General features: G+C 37.5%; 1 long non-coding RNA gene and 1 pseudogene across 3 annotated transcripts in view; one reads left to right on the top strand and one right to left on the bottom strand.

The window, feature by feature from the left end:
* LOC104006141 (uncharacterized) overlaps positions 1–8,992 on the bottom strand; it is a 148,463-nt gene extending 139,471 nt beyond the window's left edge. Inside the window, exon 1 of one of the 3 annotated variants that reach the window (XR_010156650.1) lies at positions 8,848–8,992. This is a non-coding gene — a long non-coding RNA (uncharacterized LOC104006141). The remainder of the gene's footprint in view (positions 1–8,847) is intronic. The other 2 variants (XR_010156648.1, XR_010156649.1) reach the window with 2 other exon arrangements.
* A 113-nt stretch (positions 8,993–9,105) lies between these two features.
* LOC744155 (proliferating cell nuclear antigen-like) lies at positions 9,106–9,861 on the top strand (annotated as a pseudogene).
* Positions 9,862–12,642: the final 2,781 nt, after the last annotated feature.

Raw genomic sequence — 12,642 nt, 5'->3', positions numbered from 1 at the left:
TATTCAGGTTAACAATGAAATCAAGATAGAAATTTAAAAATTCTTTGAAATGAATGATAATAATGACACAAGTTCTCAAAACTTCTAAAATACAGCAAAAGCAGTGCTAAGAGGAAAATTTATAGCACCCTAAATGCCTACATCACAAGGATCACAAATTGACAACCTGTCATCACACCTCAAGGAACTAGAGAAACATAAACAAACTGAACCTAAAGCTAGCAGAAGAAAAGAAATAACAATGATCAGTGCAGAACTGAATGAAACTGAAACAAAGAAAAAAATACAAAAAATAAATGAAACAAAAAACTAGTTCTCTGAAAAGATAAACATAATTGGCTGGGCACGGTGGCTCACATCTGTAATCCCAGCACTCTGAGAGGCCAAGATGGGAGGATCACCTGAGGTCAGGAGTTTGAGACCAGCCTGGCCAACATGGCAAAACTCTGTCTTTACTAAAAATACAAAAATTAGCCAGGTGTGGTGGTCGGTGCCTGTAATCCCAGCTACTCAGGAGGCTGAGGCAGGAGAATTGCTTGAATCCTGGAGGTGGAGGTTGCAGTGAGTCAAGATCACACCACTGCACTCCAGTCTGGATGACAGAATGAAACTCTGTCTTAAAAAATAATAATAAAAAGAAAAAGAAAAGAGAAAAGAGAAATGAAATTTATTGACCATCTAGATTAATGAAGAAATAGAGAGAGAAGATTCAAATAATCTCAATTAGAAATGAAACTGGAAACATGACAACCAACACCACAGAAATATAAAAGATCATTCAAGATTACTATGAACACCTCTATGCTCACAAACTAGAAAACCTAGAGGAAATGGATAAATTTATTGGAAACATATAATCCTCCTAGATTAAATCAGGAAGAAATTGAATCCCTGAACAGACCAATAACAAGCAGCGAGATTGAATCAGTAATTTAAAAAAAAAAAACTGCCAACCAAGAAAAAGCCCATGGCCAGATGGATTCATGGCGGAATTCTACCAGACATTGAATGAATTGGTACCAATGTTATCAAAGTTATTTAAAAGATTGAGTAAAAGAGAATCCTCATTGAATGACTCTGTGAAGCCAGTATCACCCTGATACCAAAATCATGAAAGGACACAATGAGAAAAGAAAACTGTGGATCAATATTACTGATGAACATAGATGCAAATGTCCTCAACAAAATGCTAGCTAAACATATACAACAGCACATCAAAAAGATAATATACCATGATCAAGTGGGTTTCATCTCAGTGATGCAGGGATGGTTGAACATAAGTCAATAAATGTGATACATCACATAAACAGAATTAAAAACAAAAATCACATGATCACCTCAATAGGTGCACAAAAAAGCATTTGACAAAATCCAACATCCCTTTACGATTAAAACCCTCAGCACAATTGGCATAAAGGGGACATACCTTAATGTAATAAAAGCCAATAAAAGACAAACCCACGGTCAACATTATGCTGAATGGGGAAAAGCTGAAAGCATTTTCCTTGAGAAGTGGAAAAAGACAAGGATGCCCATTTTCACCACTTCTCTTCAACGTAGTACTGGAAGTCCTAGTCAGAGCAATCAGGCAAGAGAAAGAACTAAAAGGCATCCAAATCTGAAAAGAAGAAGTCAAACTATCACTCTTCACCAATGATATGAACATATTCTTAGAAAACCCTAAAGACTCCTCCAAAAGACTCCTAGATTTGACAAACACATTCAGTAAACTCTCAGGCTACAAAATTAATGTACACAAATCACTATCACTGCTATACACCAACAATAAAGCTGATAATCAAATAAAGAACTCAATCCCTTTTACAACAGCTGCCAAAATAAAATAAAATACTTAGGAATATACTTAACCAAGGAGGTGAAAGATGTCTGCAAGGAGAACCTAAAACCACTGATGAAAGAAATCATAGATGATATGAACAAATGTAAACACACCCCATGCTCATGAATGGGAAGAATCAATATTGTGAAAATAACCTTACAGCCCAAAGCAATCTACAGATTCAATTCAATTCCCATCAAAATACTAACATTATTTTTCACAGACTTAGAAAAAACAATTCTAAAATTCATATGGAACCAAAAAAGAGCCCAAATAGCCAAAACAATCATAAGCAAAAAGAACAAATCTAGAAGCATCACATTACCAGACTTCAAGTATCCTACAAGGTTATAGTTAACAAACATCATGGTACTGGTATAAAAGCAGGCACATAGATCAATGGAACAGATAGAAAACCCGGAAATCAAGCCAAATACTTAAAAACAACTGATCTTCAAGCAAACAAAAACATAAATTGGGGAAGGGACACCCTACTTAGTAAATTGTGCTGGGAAAACTAGCTAGCCACATGTAGAAGAATGAAACTGGATCCCTATCTCTCACCTTGTACAAGAATCAATTCAAGATAGATCGATGACTTAAATCTGAGACCCAAAACCTTACAAACTACTCGTCAATAACTTTGGAAAAACTCTTCTGGATATTGGTCTTGGCAAAGAATTATTGACTAAAATCCCAAAAGCAAATGCAACAAAAACAAAAATAAACAAATGGGACCTAATTAAATTAAACAGCTTCTGCACAGCAAAAGACATAATCATCACAGCAAACAGGCAGCCCACAGAATGGGAGAAAATATTTGCAAACCTTCCATCCACAAAGGATTAATATCCAGAATCTACATGGAACTCAAATAAATCAATAAGAAAAAACAAACAATTCCAACAAAAAGTGTGCAAGTGACATAGACATTTCTCAAAAGAAGATATGCAAATGGCCAATAAACATATAAAAATACTCAACATCATTAATAATCAAAGAAATGCAAATTAAGACCACAATGAGATACTACATTACTCCTGCAAGAATGGCCATTATTAAAAAGTTAAAAAAACAATAGACGTTGGCATGGATGTGGTGAACAGGGAACACTTATACACTGCTAATGGAAATGTAAATTGGTATAACCACTATGGAAAACAGTATGGAGAGTCTTTAAAAAAAAAAAGTCAATCTACCATTCAGTTCAGCAATTTCACTACTGGGTATCTACCCAAAGGAAAAGAAGTCATTATATGAATAAGACACCTGCATGTGTATGTTTGTTGCAGCACAGTTCACAATTGCAACGATATAGAACCAACCTAAGTTCCCATCAACCAATGAGTGGATAAAGAAAGTGTGGTATATACACACTGTGGAATACTACTCAGACACAAAAAGGAACAAAACAATTTATTTTTGCAGCAACTTGGATGGAGCTGGAGGCCATTGATTATTGTAAGTGAAGTAACTCAGGAATAAAAAACCAAATAGCATATGTTCTTACTTATAAGTGGAAGCTAAGCTATGAATACACAAAGGCATACAGAGTGCTATAATGAATTTGGAGACTCATAAGGAATCAAACTTGACTTATAGAGCCAATAAAAGCCGCTTGGGAAAACTAGCCTCATACCTTGTCTACACAATCCCTGTACAGTGTTCTTGACCTGTGGTAAGCAGAAAATGTCACTTTCTGACAGGCCCAGGAGCCCCAAGTTATCTTGGTATCTGAAGAGGAGAGAAATTTACCTTTAAAGTATACGAATTTGATAGTACAAACCCATTGCTGGGTTCTGCTTAAAAAAAAAATAAAGGCTTATCTGATATTCCTTTTATGGAACAAAGATACATCAAAGCTAATTTTAAAACCCTATGTGGCAAATAATTCTTCTTGCTGCACTTTATACAAATAATTGGGCCAAGTATAAGACTAAAGCTTACTTTTGCAAACAAATGGGTCCTATTATGATTTGTCTTTAGTAAAAATGGAAGACTGGAAAGAGAAAAGTTATGTTTCAAAAACTATGGCACATCTGTTATTATAATATATTCTAGTCTCGTCGGTTGTTTTTTAGGTTTTTTTTCTGCACTTTAGACTGACTTTTCTTATTCCTGTAAACCAACAGTGATCTCTGGCTGCTGCTCAAAAGAAACAAGAGGGATAGGTAATGTAAAAACCTGGATCAATATTCTAGTTCTGGGCACACATTGGAATTAGCTAGCAATCCCATATCAGCTTGGTTTCAACAGTTGCTCAGTTCATGGAAAGCCTTCTTATTTAGTTTATTTGGGATAGTGTTGCTTATTTGCTTTACTGTTGTGGAATATATTGCTGTTGTACTCTTTGTGTAGGAATGCAGGATAAGCTTACTCAATGTTTTCTTAAATTGAACACTTATTAATCTTCCAGATATCATCTTTTGTCAGAATTCAGAGTTATGAATGACCCTCAGTATATGGATGCCTTGTGACTGAGCTCCTCTCTACCTCAAATACAAGAGATCCTAATAGTTAGGCATGAATATCATTGCCCCTATTCAGCCTGAAGAAGAAGTTACAGAAGATGGATCTTTGTCCCTCAACAACCCTTAGGATTAAGGGTTCTCTTGTAAAAGGGAGGGGGGAAATATGTCAGATGATTGCCAGTCTCAACCCAGAGAGATTCCATCCTGAATAGGCACTGGGTAAAATAAGGCCAAGACCTATAGGGCTGCATTCCCAGGAGGTTAGGTGTTCTTAGTCACAGGATAAGACGGAGGGTTGACACAATATGCAGGTCACAAAGACCTTGCTGATAAAACAGGCTGTTGTAAGAAGCTGGCCAAAACCCACCAAAACCAAGATGTTGTTGAAAGTGATCTCTAGTTGCCCTCACTGCTCATTATACACTAATTATAATACATTACCATGCTAAAAAGACACTCCCACCAGTGCCATGACAGTTTACAAATGCCATGGCAACATCAGGAAGTTACCTTAAATGGTCAAAAAAGGGAGAAACCCTCAGTTTCAGGAATTTCCCACTTTTTTCTCGGGAAGTTCATGAATAATCCACCCCTTGTTTAGCATATAATCAAGAAATAACTAAAAGTATACTCAGTTGAACAGCCCATGTTTCCATTCTTTTATTCCCGTACTCTCTTAATAAATTTGCTTTCATTTAAAAAAAATGAATTCACTACTATATAATTCATCCATGTAACCAAAAACAACTTGTTCCCCAAAAGCTGTTGAAATAAAAATACATTTTTAAAAAATAGAAATTAAACAAATAATAAAATAAACAAAAGGTCTGAATAGACATTTCTTAAAATAAGACATAAAGATTGCCAACACGTATATAAAAATGTGCTCAATATCATTGATCATCAGAAAAATGCAAATCAAAGGTACAATGAGATATCATCTCACCTCAATGAGATGTCTTTTATCCAAAGGAGAGGCAATAGCAAATTCTGTTGAGGATGTAGAGAAAAGGGAACTCTTGTTCACTGTTGGTGGCAATGTAAATTAGTACAGTCACTATAGAGAACAGTGTGGAGTTTCCTTAAAATACTAAAAACAGAACTACCATGTGATCCAACAATCCCACTGCTAGGTATATACACAAAAGCGAAGAAGTCAATATATCCCAGAGATATCTGCACTGCCATTTTTATCACAGCACTATTAATATAGCCAAGGTTTGGAATCAACCTAAGTGTCTATCAACAGGTGAATGGATAAAGAAAATGGAGTATATATATACAGTGGAGTACTATTCAGCCATAAAAAAGAATGAAGTCTTGTCATTTGCCACAACATAAATGAAACTGGCAGACATTATGTTCAATGAAATAAGCCAGGCCCAAAACAGACAAATTTCACAAGTTCTCACTGATTCATGGCAGGTAAAAACTAAATCAATTGAACTCATGGAAATAGAGGGTAGAATGATGGTTGCCAGTGGCTGGGAAGGGTAGTGGGAAAGGGTAGCAGAGGATGCCCTGATGGTTAATAGGTTCAAAAATATAGTTAGATAAAATGAATAAGATCTAGTATTTGAAACTACAACAGGAGAGTCAACAATAACTTGTTGTATATTTTAAAATAACCAAAAGAGTGGAATTTGAATGTTCCTAACACAAAGAAATGACAAATGCCTGAGGTGATAGATACCCTATTTACCTTGAGGTGATTATTACACATTGTATGCCTGTATTAAAATATCTCATGTACCCCATAAATATGTATACCTAATATGTACCCATAAAAAATTAAAAATAATGTTTTTTTAAATAAAAGATGATGTTATCCTCCTCAAAGTATGTCCTCATGTCCCTACATGGTTTCTAGGCCAATAAATAAGGTCAACAATCAAATCTCAGCTTGACTAGGGAACCAGTTCACCAAAAAATCACTATAGGACCCAACTCATATGTACCTGCAGGAATAGAAAAACCATATTAGACATCAATCATGAGCATGCTCAGCCAGGGGAGCAGAATATAAAGGAGAGGTTGTTGAAATTGGGGCAATCTCCTGCAACTGAGGAAGTATACCCCAAGAAAGACATCTGGAATCAGTTCTGTGCCACTGGGATAGCTCCTTTAAAATTGGGGGCAGAGGGGAAATTATGGCCTACAACAAATCAGGTGAAGATTCCAGAAATGCTTTGGAAGAGTGCTAAGGAAGAAGTCAAGAGGCTCAGAGAGGTGGGAATGTTCAACTGGACCTATCATATGAGACCTGAAAATCCAGAAGATGACCGTGTTTCTCAAGAGAATCAAAAGGGAACACCCCTTTTACTAAAGCAATAAGAAATGCAAAGTGGTGCAAGGGCTGGGGATGAAGGGCACTGGCCTCATTGAGAGGCTTGGCAGTGTCTATGCTTTGTACACCAGGGATAATGATAGGGAAGCCCCTAGGATTCAGGGATGATAGGATTATGAAACAGCAGAGGCCAGGAGGCACTACTTAGCCATCAAGAGAAAGACAGATGTAATTATCCAAATAGGTAACAAAGGTTGAATGGAAACCAGGGGGCTGTGACATACAGGGATCTATAGTGATGGTTAATAGATCATGGTGTGCCTAGATCTAAGATGGATGAGGGTACTGCCTGACCTGCACACCCAAAAGAAGATCAATAATCAGTGAGCCAAAGGCTGATGTCAGCTGCCACAATAGAAAATTATAATCTCTTTATCCAGTTTCCAAACCTAACCCAGTTCTCAAATCCAGAGCCCATCAGTTGAAGCAAGGCTAGGTCCTCTGCAGAAAGAACCCAACACACAGTAATTGTATACATTATCAATTCCCTCAGACCTTCCCTAGACTGATAAACCAGTATTAATATATATGGGGAAAGGGGAAATGCTTGTATTTATTTATTTATTTATTTATTTTGAGATAGGGTCTCACTCTGTCACCCAGGCTAGAGTGCAGTGGCACATTCATAGTTCACTGCAACCTCAAACTCCTGGGCTCGAGCAGTCCTTCCACCTCAGCTTCCCAAGTAGCTGGGACTACAGGGACTTGCTATAAAGCCTGGCTAATTTTTTTTTTTTTTTTTTTTTTTTTTGTAGAGGCAGGATCTTGCTATTTTGCCCAGGCTGGTCTTGAACCCCTAGTCTTAAGCAATTCTCCCAAATTGGCCTTCCAAAGTGCTGGGATTACAGGCCTGTGCTACCACGCCTGGCCAGAAATACCCATATCTTTAAAGAACTCTCAGATGCAGAGTCTGAGCTGACATTGCCACCAAAGTAACCCAAATGCTAGCATGGGTCCTTCATTCTGTGAATGAGGAGGCATCCCAGTTAACTAAAAAATTTATTGGGGGTGAGGGAAGGAGAGGATCAATGAATTAAAAATTTTTGAAATGTTTTATGTGAAAGCTTTTTATTTGGCCACATGTATTGTTGGTTACCTTCTCAACAATGAAAAAATAAAGAGAAACATGAATTCAAGAGTCCACCCCCCTGGTTACAGTTGTACTTAACCAGGAAGACAAATATAGATTGTCATCACTTGTAGACCTTCATTCCAAAAAAAAAGTGTTTGGTTGCTTCCATGTACAAAGGAATAAATACTTGTATTTTGCTGATTATTTTGTAATCAACAAGTAATAATTTATAGCAGGCTTGCGGAAAACATGAAAACTTGAATTGTAGCATTCCCTTGGTAGAGTTACTAATTTGGTAGATGCCATAGTTTCAATATGTCCCCAAAATTACAATTTCCTGTGCAAAAGATGGAGTAAAATTTTCTGCAAGTGGAGAACTTGGAAGTGGCAACATTGTTACAAACAAGTAATGACAATAAAGAAGGGGCTGTTGCCATAAAGATGAATGAGCCAGTTCAGCTAACTTGTTGAAAACCTCATCTCCAAAGCAACAGTGTTGGAAGATAGAACCTAAAAGGAGGTGTTTAGCTCATGAGGGCTCCACCTTCATGAATTAATTAATGCTATTATAAAAGGGTGAGCCCAATTCTCATTTGTCTCCTTTCCTCTCCTGCTCTTCTGCCATGTGGGGACACAATGTTTCTCCTCTCTGGAGGATGCAGTGCTCAAGGCACCATCTTGAAAGCAGAGAGACTGAGCCCTAACCTGACCGTGCCTTGATTTTAGACCTGCCAGCCTCTAGAACTGTGAGAGAATAAATTTCTGTTCTTTATAAATTACCCAGTCTGTGAAATACCATTATAGCAGCACAAAACAGACTAAGACAACAGGCTACTACTTCAGATCCGCTCTGTCTGTACCACACCTTGTATTCTACTTCTACCATAACACCTATCACACAGATGGAAGTAATGTATTGATTTATGTACTGGTCTCTATTTGTTGTCTATTGGTGCATAACAGATTACCTCAAAACCTAGTGTCCCAGAACAACCACATTTATTCTCTCACAGTTTCTGTGAGTCAGGAATTCAGGAGCAGCTTGATGTACTAGTGCAGGGTTTACCATGAGGTTGCAGTGAAAGGTTGACTGGGACTGTAGTCTTTGAAGACTTGCCTGAGGCCAGAGGATCTGTTTTCCAAAGACCGTCATTTGGTTGGCAAATTAGTGCTGGCTGTTTGTGAAGGTCTTCAGTTTTACCACCTGTGCCTCTTCACAGTGCTGCTTGAGTGTCTTTGTGATATGAAAGCTGACTTCTCCCAGAAACAGTGAGAAGTCACAATGTATTTTATGACATAGCCTCAGATGTCACACACTGTCATCTCCACAACATCTTATTAGTTGCACAGTCAGCCCTATTCAACGTGAGAGATAGGCCTGCTGGGACAACAGTTCAAGCAGGTGAACCTACACAGCATGAAAGTATCACACATTTCCTTAGTGCAGCTAACCCTGTGTGACCAGGGCTTCAACACATACCACTGTGACCACAACCTAGCCATGAGCATGAGCCTCACCAGCATGTCCAAAATGCTAAAATACAACGATGGCAGTGAAGACATCACTACATGGAGGGCTGAAGGTACTATGGATCTCTTGGTGCTAGAATTTGAAGCACTAAATCAAGAGAACTTTTAGACTGTGAATTGAAGTTAATGACTCTAGATGTTGAGCAACTTGAAATTCCAGAACAAGAGTACAGCTGTGTAATAAAGATGCATTCTAGTGAATTTGTTCATATATGCCAAGATCTCAGTCATATTGGAGAGTCTGTTATAATTTCTTGTGCAAAAGATGGAATGAAATTTTCTGCAAATGGAGAACTTGGACATGGAAACATTGCCACAAACAAGTAATTACAATAAAGAAGAGGAGGCTGTTGCCATAATGATGAATGGGCCAGTTCAGCTAACTTTTGCACTAAGTTACTTAAATTTCTTTATAACAGGCACTCCCTTCTCTCTTCCCAGTAACACTCAGTATGTCTGCAGATGCACCCCTTGCTGTAGAGTATAAGATTGCCAGATATGGAACATTTAAAGTATTATTTGGCTCCCAAAATTGAGGATGAAAAAGGATTTTAGAAATTCTTAGAATCCAAGAAAATAAAACTAAGCTCTTTGAAAATTGCTTCTGAGATTCCAGCGTGTACTGAAGTCATTTCCATCAAAAAATTTATGCCTCTGAATACACAGGTAGATGCGGTTTTCTGTAAATAACATATTTTTTCATCTATCTTCTAGAATCTATTTAAAGTACAAAATCCAAAGTCAAATCTGGTCTCATTAACCTAGAGAGATATCTGCTTTACTTACAAATATTCCTTCTGATTTTTATAACAAGAGGGTTATAAAAGGGATCTTGACTCTAAATGCAATTTTTAAGAATTGTGTTTCTGATTTAAATAAAGTTTAATCTGAATTTTAAATGTCAAAAAAGAAACTACTATAGCACATTGGCAGAGTAATTTTGTCTTTTGAATCTACTAATAAAAAATGCAGTTTGTATTTTGTATGTCTGTTTTTATTTACGATTTTACATTTCTAACAACTAATTTTATTATATTTTACACAAAGTACCAGTCCACAATACACTGAAAATAAAACAAACAAAAAGTCATCCTTCACTATGGATCACTCGAGAAAGACTGTCCTAAACCACAGATATGCTGCAAATTGAATGGAAGATACATGAACAGGCATGACTTGAGTCCTGGGGGGAATTAGCAGGTGCTTTATTTTTATGATGGTCCGGGGAGCATTCTGGAAATGATTCTAGACATCTAGCATCTTTGGAAGATTACAACTCATATTATCTCTGGGGAGATAACAACTAGAAAGTTGAGGCCAGTGGACAGACTCTAGGACCAGGAAGCAATTGCATCTCTGTCCAGGCAGTTTGACAAAAGGAGAAGAAGCTAAATCTGAAGAGAGAAAATCCAAGTGCCTATGACTGCTGGCAGAACATGGTGCTTGTAGCTCTTTATCAGGAAATCTTCAAGCAGCTACTGGACATCTTTAAGTGTTCAACCATGGTTTGCATTGAGCACCCTGATGACCTCAAAAAAATATGTGCCCTTTCCAATATCCCAGATTTTTTTTCATGGTATCCTGATAGCTAGAGTGCCATCTATAGACCAAGAGATAGTACATATATCTGGAAGAGAAAACCTGAAGAATGTAAAGACCTGCTGGCCATTATCAAATGATAATTATACAGTTATTTACCTGGGGAAGATAGATTAAAACCACCCTAACTTACATCTATAACAAACGTTATTTATGTAATTTTTTTTAATATACTTTAAGTTTTAGGGTACATGTGCACAACGTAAAATTAGGCCTTTAAAACTCTTCAACAGCATGCTATTTTTATCTAGCATCTACAAGTCTTGAGGTACCTTATTAGTGTTTTCCAGAAGGGCTCCAATTACTCTTTTGGTACTGAATTGTTTCTTCCTAAGTTACGATCTATTCTCGGTAGCAATTGTCTTCAGCAATTCAGTAGACATTCTCTCCAATGGCCTCTCTTTATGCATAGATCCAGCCTCTGGGAGTTTCTGGCAGTCTCATAAAGAACTAAACCCAGAATCATCCATGGATCTGCAAAACGTACAATGACTAAATGCAGATCTAAGATTAAAGGAAACGATTTTTAACAAGAAAGGGTTTTTTGGGTTTTTTGTTGTTGTTGTTGTTTTGAGACAGAGTCTTGCTCTGTTGCCCAGGCTGGAGTGCAGTGGCACAATCTTGGCTCACTGCAAGCTCCGCCTCCCGGGTTCACGCCATTCTCCTGCCTCAGCCTTCCGAGTAGCTGGGACTACAGGCGCCCGCCACCAGGCCGGCTAATTTTTCGTATTTTTAGTAGAGACGGGGTTTCACCGTGTTAGCCAGGATGGTCTCGATCTCCTGACCTCATGATCCGCCCATCTCGGCCTCCCAAAGTGCTGGGATTACAGGCATGAGCCACCAAGCCCGGTCAACAAGAAAGATTTTTAAGCAACATTAACGTTCATGCTACAGAGGCCAAATTTATTCTGTCATTATTTCAGGCTGGCTCAGTGTGCAGACGTTCCTGGCCCTAGTCACTCAACATTCAGTAAACAAGTAGTCTATAAAATGACAGTAGGTCAGGCATTATTAGTAGGGAGGCACTGAGTACATGATTTGAACAGAACAGACACGGTCCTTACCTTCACAGAGCTTACAGTCTCATAAGGGGAATCGACATTAAACACATAAACACACAAATAATAGATGATTACAAATTGTGGTAAATATTAGAAAAAGATTATTGGCTGTTCCAAGCCAGAATGAAAAGGTAGACTTATTTTAGATTGGAAAGCAGATTTTAGTTTTCGAGGTAAGCTGTAACGAACTGTAGAAATGAACTCTGAAAGTATAGTCCTAAGATAAACTGTAAATACTAAAATAGCAATGTGTGTGTATAAAATACTTAGATATTTTTATATTTATACTAAGCCTTTTAGAAAATATGGCATTCATTGTCTTTAGAGCTATGTTCTCTGGCTTTTAGGTTTTTTTATTTGATTTGACGACTGTGCTTTGTTTCTACCACTAGCAGAATGTGAAGGTGTTTAACATATGATCACTCATTTCGTATTTCATTAATATCCAATAAAACATATGCGATGTTTGACAACTCAGTGTCTCTTTCTTCATTATCTTCCAGTCTCTGACCTTCATTTTCTTGAGGAATAACCCATTACACTGACCCTGCCTCAGGGCAGCTCAGGTCCATTCTGTGAACGTTTCCCTGCTATTCTGCAAGTGCACTTCAGTCTTGCATGTTATATTCATCCCAGAGAAATCGCAAGATGAAACTGAGATAAAAGTGAGCCCACCAAATTTTGAAAGTATTAATAAAAGTTTAAAGTACTATGAAGGAAAA

The sequence above is a fragment of the Pan troglodytes genome, chromosome 3 (assembly GCF_028858775.2).
Source record: "Pan troglodytes isolate AG18354 chromosome 3, NHGRI_mPanTro3-v2.0_pri, whole genome shotgun sequence".
NCBI classification, from domain to species: domain Eukaryota; kingdom Metazoa; phylum Chordata; class Mammalia; order Primates; family Hominidae; genus Pan; species Pan troglodytes.
This window is presented reverse-complemented; position numbering and strand designations above follow the sequence as displayed.